Source organism: Rhinopithecus roxellana, chromosome 18 (genome assembly GCF_007565055.1).
Source record: "Rhinopithecus roxellana isolate Shanxi Qingling chromosome 18, ASM756505v1, whole genome shotgun sequence".
NCBI lineage: Eukaryota > Metazoa > Chordata > Mammalia > Primates > Cercopithecidae > Rhinopithecus > Rhinopithecus roxellana.
Window position 1 is genome coordinate 58,467,069 of NC_044566.1, and position 12,923 is coordinate 58,479,991.

The 12,923-nt window shown below is 39.3% G+C and overlaps 1 pseudogene; it reads left to right on the forward strand.

Annotated features, from left to right (window-relative positions):
• The first annotated feature begins 840 nt into the window (after positions 1–840).
• Positions 841–1,728, forward strand: LOC104675064 (annotated as a pseudogene).
• The last annotated feature ends 11,195 nt before the right edge of the window (positions 1,729–12,923 follow it).

Here is a 12,923-nt window from a genome sequence, read left to right on the forward strand (position 1 = left end):
GTAGGGGGCTGAGGTAAGAAGATCACTTGAGCCCGAGAGGTCAAGGCTGCAGTGAACTGAGATCGTGCCACTGCACCATGGCACTCCAGCCTGGGTGACAAATTGCAACCCCGTCTCAAGAAAAAAAAAAGAAAAAGAAAAGAAAATCAAAGCTCACAGTGTTTACATTACAAACCCAAGGTCAGCTTGTTATAGGCAGCAAGGCCACTATATCTTTCAGACTCCAAAGCCCAGGCCTATACCATACTTTTCAACTGGGAGTATCAGTCACTATAGGGGAACGCATGGTGCTATGCCATGACATCTAGAGATGCAAAAATATGTAAAATTTGCGTAACTTTTTAATGTTAAATCAGAGACATTCTATGACATTCAGGCGTCAGTCTCCATGCTCTTTTGCCAAGGTGGGTCCTGCTTCGGAAAAGTTTGAGAAATATTGCATGTTCATACCACCTAGAATGGACCTAGGCTGAAACACAAATTGCCAAAGCCAGTATCTCTTTGACTCCGGTGAAGGGGAGGCTAGAGACCGTGCCAGAGCAAATTCCTCCCTGCATGACATCCTTCTTTGATGCCAGGCTCCTATGTGCACACAAAGCAACTGGTCGCTTGTAAAGATTACCCAGTGATGAGATGTGGCCTTCTCATTTTTTGGAATGGGGAGATGACAAAAAGCAGCCTTTCTCCAGGTTTCAAATGAAATTTTTAACCTTCTTCTCTCTCATTCCCCAAAATGATTTTGGCCTATTGAAATATAAACATTCTTAATACAAATAGGCAAATAGCCGTACGTTCCCGCCATGGCTGCTGGAGGCCATCATCACCACCTCCCAGCAGAGGATGGCTGTGCCACTCACACATGCCAACCTTGACAAATCTGCCAGGGATCCCTTCACTGAAGCTATGGACTTACCACACTAAAACTTTATTTAAAAACAAAATCTGAGAATGAATTGGAATTTACAAGTTCGGGTTCAGCCAAGACTGAGACGAGACCACCAAAGTGATGGACAGCCTGGAAACCAAATACAGAAGCCTTGAATGCGGCTTGGCATTTATGGGGAAATGGAACACTGACAACATATGAGGCACCAAGACTGCCACAGAAGATCAGCTCGCATGTGGACTGAAGCTGACCTTCCATTCATCCTTCTTACCTAACACTGGGGGAAAAACGTGCTAAAATCAAGACAGGGTATGATCGGGAACCCATCAGCCTGGCTGCAACATGGATTTGGACATCACTGGGCCTTTAATCTGGGGCATGCTGGTGCTGGGTTAGGAAGGTTGGCTGGCTGGCAACCAAATGAATTTTGAGACTGCAAAGTCCAGAGTAACCCAGAGTAACTTTGCGGTTGGCTACAAGACTGATGAATTCCAGCTTCACACATGTGAATGACAGGACAAAAGTTTGGTGGCTCCATTTACCAGAAGGTGAACAAGAAATTGGAGAGTGCTGTCAATCTCTCCTGGACAGCAGGAAACAGTAATACTCATTTCAGAATAGCAGCCAGGTATCAGATTGACTCTGAAGACTGCTTGGCAGGTAAAGTGAACACATCCAACCTGATAGGTGTAGATACACTCAGGACCCTAAAGCTAGGTATCAAACTGACACTGTCAGCGCTCCTGGATGGCAAGAATGTCAATGTCAGTGGTCACAAGCTCAGTCTAGGACTAGAATTTCAAGCCTCAATGAATACTGTACAATCGTTTAAAGTATTTTGAAGCATAGCTCCCTTCAGAACTTAGTGTATCTTTCAATGTTGTATATCTGGGATGCAAATATTGCTAAATATTATATCAGACCTCCAGGTTTTAAAGACAATTCAGCTTTAAGGTGTTACCCTTTCAGAAGTACAGAAGAAACCCAATTCCACAAAAGGGCCTTTCAGCTGTTGACTTGGGGAGCTAGGTGGCCCCTCTAGAGATGCCACGTTTCTTTTTTACCTAGAAATAACTGCAATTGGAACCTGATGATATGTAGGCACTTTGCAAATGCATATTGAGTAAATGAATGAAATTGTTACTTCTTGAGAAATGAACCGTGGTTGCCTGACCCTACTTGATGAGAGGCTCCTTGTTAGATGGTGTGTACAAACTCACCTGAAAGGGACTTTTCAAGACAGCTCTTCATGATCTGTTTCTACTCCAGTTCATCAACACCTCTTTTACACCAAAAGGTCTGCAGGGTGTGGTAACTCTTTCTTTTGTGACATTTTGAGGTGGAAGAGGGTGCATGTGATGAAGCCAATAATTCAGGACTTAATTCAGTTTTACACTGTGGTTTTTGGTTCTTCGACCAGAGTATGACGTAGCTTCCAGGAGCTCCAGTTATAAGTTTGGAAGAGGCTATGTGATCGTAATAACACGGTGACAACACTCAGAATCTAAATTGGACTTCTGTTGTATTCTCACCACTCTATTTTTTAGCAGTTTAATGAATACATTTTAGATTCTTCCATTTTGTGTGGAATTAGAACCTTCCCTTCAAATACTGTAATTAACATCACTTAAAATAAAGTTTGAATAGAATACTGAAACCTCATCCTCCTATTATCTTTATTAATTCAATGTAAATAAACGGAAAAAACAAATAGGCAAATTCTACTACTATCTAATTTATTCATTGAGTTTCACATACCGACTTACAAGAGCAAGTTTATATTAATTTAGCAACATTGCATTTGAAACAATTTTATTCGAATGCCTCATTCACATCTTGTCTTTATTGCTTTCACCATTGCTTGACTCACTTTTCTAACAGGTTCCAGGGCCCATGTCTTTCTTACAGTCTAAATTGATTGAGAGATGGTTCTTTTCCATATGTGGGCAGGCCGTCAATGAATATCTCATCTCAAGCCAGAAGAAGTCAATTTGTGTATTTTTTTTAGAAAATTGTTTTGTTCATCTGAGAGGTATTTATTTTCAGCCTCTACATTATCATTTACTGTATTCCTCCTAAAAGTAATCTTTGAAACTTTAAGCCTTCCTTACATTCAACATTTGAAATTGCATGACCATATACACAGGGGTACATGTGAAATATTATACTTTAAATTGTGCTTACAATAATTTAAACTGTGTTAAATTTTTTCAAGCCTGTAATCCCGGCACTTTGGGAGGCCGAGACGGGCGGATTACGAGGTCAGGAGATCGAGACCATCCTGGCTAACATGGTGAAACCCCGTCTCTACTAAAAAATACAAAAAACTAGCCGGGCGAGGTGGTGGGTGCCTGTAGTTCCAGCTACTTGGGAGGCTGAGGCAGGAGAATGGCGTAAACCCAGGAGGCGGAGCTTGCAGTGAGCTGAGATCCGGCCACTGTACTCCAGCCTGGGCGGCAGAGCCAGACTCCGCCTCAAAAAAAAAAAAAAAAAAAAAAAAATTTTATCGGCTGACCTTAAAAAGTTTTCAAAATTAGCATTGCTTAAGGTATTTTCAGACAAATGTGTCTTTCCCAAATATATCTTTATTATTCAAAATTAAGTATCAATAATAAAGCCCATACCATGTAATATCAAAGTCCCTCTTCTCTAAGTGATAATTGTTTAAGAAAAAATTATAAACTCACCTTATAGTCAGGCATATATGGCAACTATTTTACCAGCGCAAAACTTTCCTCAGAACCCAAGAGTTCAGAAGGGATTCATATAACTATTAATGATTCCAAATTATGTTATACCTTCACAGCATAATGAAATTGGCCACAGCATAATAATAAGTTTCTCTTCCTCCTGTCTCCATATTCCTCTCTCTCCTCACTTGCCTATGCTTGATTTCTACTCATAATTCAATTCTAGAGCAATTTATATCACTTGCTGGGCCTATCGCAAGCCCCAAATTAATTACGACTTGGTAGTTTGGGGTCATATCAACATAGCTCTTCTCTAAGGGAGTGGTTCACAAATGAGGGAGAACCTAATTTCATGTGACTGAACAAAGTAAACTTACATCAACAAATTCAGAACCCTTTGAGCATATCATTTACAATTTAATAAAAGTACATTCAGGGGGTCTTCATTAAATGCTGACATTCTCTGAGTGATATTTACCTAATAATATTAGCCAACATTCCCGGTGGTGCTGTTTCTCTGAATCATGTGTGAGCTCTTCCAATTCCTAATAAAAATGTGCTTCTATGCTGCTCATTTCCACATTCATATTTCCAGCCCTGATTCTCACCCAAGCTCCACTCCAACCTGCTCCTTAGGGATCATTTGAAACCTAGGATGTTCCACCATCATCTCATACCCAACATGCACAACAATGAATTTATTTTATTGCTTGTCTGAAGAGTTTTCTAAAAGTTTTGTGTTATTCACCATGGGAAAGGGGAAATGAAAGTTACACTTCATATAGGATGTATGGGTCTGTATAAATTAATTGACATAGTGGTCAGAAAACCCTGGCCATAAGATAGTTCTACTTCCTTGTATCACTAAATTTTGCACCCCCGAGCAAGATTTTATAAGTTGAGCTAATAATAAGTACATGTTTTTCTCTGCCCGGGTTTTGTGTATCAAGTGAGAAGTAAACACCTCCTGCTCCTTCTGCTGTAATTCCCTCTGAGTAAGCACTGCTGTGTTGTGTGTGTACATGTGTGTGTTTGTGTGTATATTTGTGTGGGTATGTGTGCATGCATGTGTGTGCTTATGCACCTGTGTTTGCATAGGTGTGTATCTGTGTCTGTTTTTGTGTTTCCATGTGTACATGTGTGTTTACATATTTGCATGTGTGCATGTATACGTGCGAATTTGTGTGCTTTTGTTTGAATGTGCACGTGTGTATTTGTATATGTGTGAATGTGTGTGCAGTGCATACTGTAAGGAGATTCAACGTGGGTCACAAAGTGGAAGCCTTACAGATGACCTGTCTCCTCTTTGCCCTTCAGCTGGAGCTCTGCCCTTGTAACTTTCAAGTCATTTTCAGGGTGGATCATTCGAACCGTGTCCACCACCAGCCCCTTCAGTTCAGACAGGGGAATGCCCTGATTGAGGCCATCTTACCTTGAAATCAAAGGAACATAATAAGGAAAGTAGGATGTTGGTTCCAATTTTTGTTTTCTTGTCCACCACATCCAATGAAGAAACACCTTTTGTTTTAGTTTTATATAAACATCTCCTCTTTAGAGAACTCAATCTGCTCAAACAATATGGGTTAGAGAAGAGAAGCTGTGTCCCATTTCTACAAACAACTCAGAGACCAGGTACAACATTCTCCTGCTAGACCTCCATACACACACTCACACACACACTCACACACATTCACGTTCACACACACACAAATTCACAGTCACACATTCCCACCCACCCACACACTCACATACACACCCTTATTCACACACACACATTCACATCCATACACACTTACATACACATATACACATTTATGCCCACACATACACACACATTCTCACACACACATACTCACATATTCATATGTTCACACACACACTCACATACGAACACATATTCACACACATCCACGCCCACACACACACACAATCATACACACATCTGCACTCACACACATACTGTCACACACACCCAGAAGCACCCACACAGCTTTTTCTCCTTCTCACCAGGTCATATTTGTTCCTCATCTCTCAAGGAACAGGGCCCAATTACTGTCTCTGGTTCTTTTACAATGTCTGGCCTGTCAACTCGTCCTCTCCATCCCCACAGCTGTCTCTTCATTTCAGTGCATCTCCTGACACCTGAGTGACTCACAACTTCCTCCTAATGAATCTCCCTGACCCCAGAATCTTTACTCTAGACCACCTTGTCCTGGCACCAGATCCATCTTCTCGATCACAGCATTTTCTTATTCCAGCAAGTGCCACCTCATTGATGATCAACAAGTCAGGCACATTTAAACGTCATTCAATGAGGAAAGGGAGATTGCGAATGTTTCTGGGTGGCTTGGCTGCCTATTCATATGGGGATAGGGGAATTGACATCTCAGCCTGTCTCTTAGACTCAATAGCCTTGTCAGCAATCTCCAGAAACATAACCATCTTGCACAGGCCCTCATGGTATATTTCTATTTTTGTGCATGTCCTACCTTCCTAAAAATATCATAAGCTTTCTGAGGATAGAGATGGTGCTGAAGCTGTGAGCTCATCCTCCACAGTGGCTGTCAGGTACCTTGCTGTGCGAATGACTCCCAGCACCACCTCCATGACCTCTATGATCTTGGGCAAGTCATGTGAGTTCTCTGAGCATCACTTCTCTTTTATGTAAATAAGACCAAGAATACCTGCCTCAAAATGGTTTTGCGACTCATATTAGCCAATGCAGCTAAAAGACTCACCACAGTACCTGGCACACAGTAGGTACTGAACAAACCATAGCAATGATGATTATTTGCTCAGTGGAATGCAGCTGCATCAGCTAAAACCCTTTGGAGAAATGTCATGTAAGCATTTGCTGCTCTGAAACTCTGCCTAGGATACAAGGAGGCAGGTGTCACAAACAACAAGGTCTCCAAAACCAATGGCCACAGCCAGAGTTTTATCCAGGACTTGGATTTTAGATGGCAATAAACAAAGTAGCTGGTTTTCAGGAATCCCCAAGCTCTCCCAGAGATCCGCAGCACCATTCCCTCCCACAAGAGACAACCACACAGAAAATGAGCTATGTGTACAGTTCTGTGTGCCCTTGTCTCAGGCATTGAAATAAGCTCATCTTGAAATGCAGCTCAATCTCTCTCTGCTGTCTTCTCTCTGAAAAGCACCCTGGCGTTGAGCCGCTCTCCAGCTCCCATGGAGAAAAGCGAAGCTCTACACCTTCATGGTAAACCATTCATGGCCTCAGAAAGGAATGGATGGTTTCAGTCTCCCCTTTCCCATTTTTAAAAAGGTCATTTTAAAAGTTATTGCTCCTTTGCTACCACTAGATGGTACTAGCCAGCTGCTTGTCATTTTTTTATTTTGTGTTTTGTTTACTGCCTCTGAGCATTAATCCAAGAAGGCTGATTACAACAACATGCTTTGCAGAAATGGGGCTTAGAGAGACCTTGGGCAGTTATCAGAAAGTAACTTAGCTGCCATTTGTTAACTGTTACCACTTCCCCTTGACCTTCATTTATATAAAGTTCCTGTTTGCCCCATCCTGGATAAAGGAAATATTTAGTGTCATATAGATGATTCATACCGCATTGGCCCATATTTGGGACCTTAGGAAGGCCTTAGAGAGACGTGGAATGCAATGACTGAATTGAAGGCAGCCAGAATAAACATTGGCTTTTCCACTCTCCTCAGGAATCATGTCTTGTTGCCCTTTATTGAGGGTATCTCAGTCCTCTCGCCTCAGACTCCCAGCAAACCCCCAGTGCCTTAGGTTTTCCATATAGATGCTTGCATCATCTTTCTCTTTTCTATAAGGGAAAGACAGTGGTGGATATTAGAAAAAGTCGTGGGACATGCTGAGAGCGACTGGAGAGTATGGCCTGGCATCAGGTCTCTTTCTTTGCCACCCTGCTTGACCCCGCCAAGCTCTCAAGACATTAGATGCCACTAAATCCAGACTCACAGGAGATGAATGGATTGTCGAGAGTGGGAAAAGAGTACTTGGCATTGCAATCTGTAGTCAGGCTATGAGAATAAATGAGAAAGCAATGTAGCAGTACTATGCTAATCCAAGATTAGTCAGGAGTAGTCATTTGGAGATGGTTATCAATGAAAGATTAAAAGATTCATGCAAAATTTTAGTTAAACTGAAGGGATGTTGAGCTATGATTCAGACCTAATTTTAATTAAAATACAACCTCTGTTTAACTATGGGCAGTTGGAACAATTGCTTAATCTTTCTGAGCCTCAGTTTTGTCATCTGGAAAAAAATAATACTTTCTGTGAAATTATTGAAAAGACCAAGAAAAATAATGGCTGTAAAGCTCCTGGCATTTAGCAGGAATTTGCCAAGTGTCCCTCTCTCCTCCAAGTAGCTACAATGGAAAGTAGCTGCCCCCACCCCACCCCCCACCAGCATCTTCACCCATACCTTTTCCTAGAGTAAAGGCTAAGTTCCCAGGAACTACTCCCCAGCCACTGAAATTATTGTGAAATGTAGGAAAACCTGTAATGCCAAATCTTTGCTTTCCCCTGCCAATAGCAATGGCTTCCACACCTTCTATTCATATGCCCCAGTCACATTGAAAGGAGACACCTTCTAATCTTGGAAGAGTTTACCAGCAGTGAGACAGGTATATTTTTTCATCCATTATCATAAGGAAAATACTTTTATTTCCTTAAACAGAATTTTTCTATTGAAAAGAGAAACAATTTTGCTTCATTGCTGTTTTTTCCAAAAGTAGTTCCTAATGCCCAGTGACAAATCAAAGAGACACTGTGAAATGATGGTATAATCTTTTCTGTCTACATTGAAGGAAGGTAAAGTGAAATTGCCAGGTAATTCCATACAAATAATTGCTACAGAAACACAGCATTACATTAAGCTAACATATAAAAAAAGGATATTTCATCTCTAGGTATAGAGAACAACAGATTTAAAAAGCAATAATTTGAGTTGACTATTACACGCTCTCAATATATAGGGATTCAGGAAAAGCTATTAAATAGCAACCTTACTATCATCTACCAAGCAAGTAGCCAGAGTGAGTAGATTCTCATGTTGGAGCAAGAAATTTAAAATTCTTCTGCTTATCATTAAAAATTATAGTCATCTCAATGTTAGTAGCATCTACAGAAACACAAAAGAAAAAAAAGGAAAAAAAAAGCTAAAGAGAAAACTTGTATGGGAGGAAGTAGAAGGAATAGCATCTATTGTACTACAGTGTCTGCTTTGTGCTTTTAAATGACTCAAATCCTTTGGAGTGTTTTATTTAAAAAACATCAACGTTAGAATAAAAACTTTGGTGGATTTGGTAATAATCTAGTATTGTGTTGGAAATAATGCTAAAGCCATTTTGGGGTTCTGTATCAAAGACAGCCAAAATCAATTAGTAATTTCTGCCATGCATACTGTAGGCAGAATTGAATAGTTTAGAATCTCCCCAGTGTACCTCTAGTACCAGATATCTGGGAGAAATTAGAAGATCACCACACATGCCCAGGGGAAAAGGCACGGGGTCACAGAAGACCTAGAAAACTTTAAATGTGCACCTCAGGCTTATCCTCAGTACAGAGACAGTCTATAACAGTGTACACACACACACACACACACACACACACACACCAAGAATGGTGAAGTAGGAGAATGTAATTTCCAGAATTACCAAACTATTAGATTCAAATGTCCAGTTTTCAACAAAAAATAACAAGTCGTGCAAAGAAACAGGAACATATGACCCATTCAAAGAAAAAATATATCAACAGAAATTGTCCCTGAAAACAACCTGATAAAAGTTATTCTAGCAAAAGAGTTTAAAACAACCATCTTAAAGATATGGAGAAAGTCAAGAAAATAATGTGTGAACAAAATGGAAATACCAATAAAGAGATATAAAGTCTAAAAAGACAAAATATTTCTGGGGCTGAAGAGCACAACAATGAAAATGAAAAATTTACTAGAGGGCTTCAAAATCAGATCTGAGTGGGCTAAAGAAAGAAGCGAGAAACTTAACGATAGGACAATGGAAATGATCAAATCTGAGAAAGAAAAAAGACTGAATAAAAGTAAACAGAGTTTAAGGAACACATGGGATAACATCAAGCAATCCAACACACACATTTTGGAAGTCTCAGAAGAGAGAGCAAAAGGTAGGTAAGTTGTTTGAAAGAAATAATAGTCAAAACCTCAACTCAAGTTTCGTGAAAGACACAAATAGAAACATTCAAGATAGTCAATAAACTCCAAGTAGAAGAAATTCAAAGAAATCCACACTGAAACACATTTTAATCAAACTGTTCAAAGCCAAAAACAAATAACCTTAAAAGTAGCGAGAGAGAAGTGATTCATCACATACAAGGAATTTTCTATAATATTATTAGCATATGTTCATCAGAAACTCTGTGGGTCAGAGTGGGCTAATGTATTCAAATTGCAAAGGAAAAAAGAAAACTGGACAATATTTTGTGAATTATACTTGTCTTACAAGATATGCTAAAGGGAGTCTGGCAGGTTAAAATAAAAGGACACTAGACAGTAATTTGAAGCTATATGAATACATAAATATCCAGTAAAGGTAAATACATAAAAAATTGTAAAAGCTAGTATTATTGTAACAATGTGCATAACTCTACTTTTTATTTTCTGTGTAATTTAAGAGGCTAATAACACTTTAAAAAACACAATTATTAGTCAAAGGCAATGTTATTGTGGCTTTGGTTTATAGCTTCACATTTTATTTCATATATAATTTAAGAGGCTAATGCATGAATAATTATTAGTTTATGTTTTGGGGCACCCAGTATGTAAAGACGTAATTTTGTAGCATCAACAAGTGAAAGAGGTGGGGACAGAGCTGAAGGAGCAGAATCTTTGTATGTTATTGAGGTTAAGCTGGTATATGTTCAAATTACAGCATTAGAACTTTTGGTTGTTAACTCCCATAATAACCACAAAGAAAATGGCTAGAGAATACATACAAAAGAAAATAAGGAAGAAATTTAAACATTTCACTACCAAAAAAAAAAAAAAAAAAACAAAACTCAACTAAACACAAAATAATACATTAATGCAGGAAATGAGGGACAAACAAATCTATAAAGCATATAAAAAATAAATCCCAAGATGACAGAAGTAAATCCTTCTTCATGAGTATTAACTTTAATTATAAATGCATTAAACTTTCCAATCAAAACATGGAGATGGGGAGAACAGATTTAAGAAGTATGATCCAACTGTATGCTGTCTAAAAGAGACTCACTTTAGATTCAAAGATGAAAATAGGTTGAAACTGAAGGATGAAAAAGAGTACTCCATGCAAATACTAACCAAAAAGAGAAAGGGTAGATACAGTAATATGAGAAAAAAATCATTTAAATTTTAAAAGTTTACAACAAAGATATTATATACCAATAGGCTTACTACAACAAGAAGTTAAACAACTGGGTGCAATATTTATCTGGGAGATGATGCCAGGATACATGATTGAAGGAAGTGAGAGGAATGGGACAGAGAAGACAAATCCGCCTTTATCTAGACTGCTTCTGTAGACAATGTAGGTTTGACTCTGCATACTTCTATTTTTGTAAGGAATTGCTCCATGTTCTTAAACAGTATTGTATATAGAATGCCTCCCAGCACTGTCCATATAAAGAGAATTCGCATGGCATGTGGATGTGGGGAAATGTGAAAGGGAATGCAAGAAAACTTTCTTCTCTCATTAGTTGAAAGTTTTTACATGGCATTCTCTTGGGGCCAGTTTCTATGGCTTTGGAGAAGACCCTGGAACAGAATAAGAAGGGTGACTACAGCTTCAGAGGTAGAAAAGGCTGGCAGTTTGAGGGGAGTCTGAGCTTGAAGTATATCTTACAAGTGGGCTGAAGTACTGGTATACTCACTGAATAACTCAGTCTAATGATACACATGTAGGTAATTATAAATGGTGGTAAGTGCACCAATAGAACTTTGCACAAGGGTTAGGGAGTTCAGGGGAGGGCACTTAACTGAGCCTGGGATGGGAAGAGCAAGATGTTAGAGAAAGTTGAGATTTAAAAGATGAGTAGAATTTGGCTAGAAAAAGAGAAGAGAAGGACATTTCAGCAAAGAAGTATGTACAAAAGCAAAGGCATTGAAGCAAGAAACAGGGGTGGGGGTATAGTGTGTGTGTGTGTGTGTGGGCGCGCGTGTGCGTGCGTGTGTGTGTGTAGCCACAGGCAGTTATGGGTGAATGAATGTGCTATCCAAGCAATGAAAAATGACAAGATTAGAGAAGTGTGAAAGTGTCACATGAGCCCTGAGTCCCAGGTTAAGGCATTGTTCTTTATGCAGAGGACAATGGGCAGCTAAAAAAGTATTAGGCAGAAAAGTGACCTGGATGTAGGACAAGATATGAAGGAGACAGATCAGACTGGCAGCCTCTGCAGTTGTCCAAGCAGGATATAGTAGACACCTGAGCCACCTTTCTTTTTAAGTGAAGTCAATTGATGTGTAATTTGAAAGTCAGGTTTATTGAGGTATAATTTACCTTTTTAAGTGTACAGTTTGATGAGATTTGGCCACTGCATACATTAAATGTACTTACTGCCACTATCAATACAGAACATTTCTGTTATAGGTTGAATCGTATCACCCCAAAATTCATATTCTGAAGTCTGTAGGAGACCAGAATATGCCACCCCAAAATATGCCTTTTTGGCATAAGGATTATTTTGAGCTAATTATTTTGAGAAACAGCAGACACAAGAGAATCTCTAAAGACAGAGCTTACGTTGCCATTTATAAAGGAAATTTCCATCTATAAAGGAAATCTCCATTTGAGGGTGTCTCCCTCTTTATACCAGGAAGAGAAGGACTGTTTATCACAAGACACTCTTATCAATGGAGAAGGCACTGACTTAAACCTGCATAACGTTTAAATCATACCCTTGTGTATCACACTTTCCTGGTCACCTTCCTATAACTTGCTTCCCTAGCCCCAAACCGTCTTTCCTTTGTGTTAGCCCAAGTTGGTAAATCTAAGTTCAATGACCCCTTTGAATTATTCATTCCTGTTTCTCCCCTATATATATGAAATACACATGTAAGTAGACTTCTGTGGTTATTTTTCTCTTGTTAATCTGTTTTGTTACAGAGCCCCAGCCAGAAACCTGGAAAGGTAAAAGAAAACATACATTTTACTCCTCTTCAAGTCCTAACTTACAGTACCTCCAAATATGACATTATTTGGAAAGAGGTTAATTGAAGATGTAATTAGTTAAGACGTGGTCCTACTAGAATTGGGTGGGCCCCTCATCAAATATGACCAATGCCATTATAAAAAGGGAAGAATTTAACACAGACACAAATAGGGAAAACG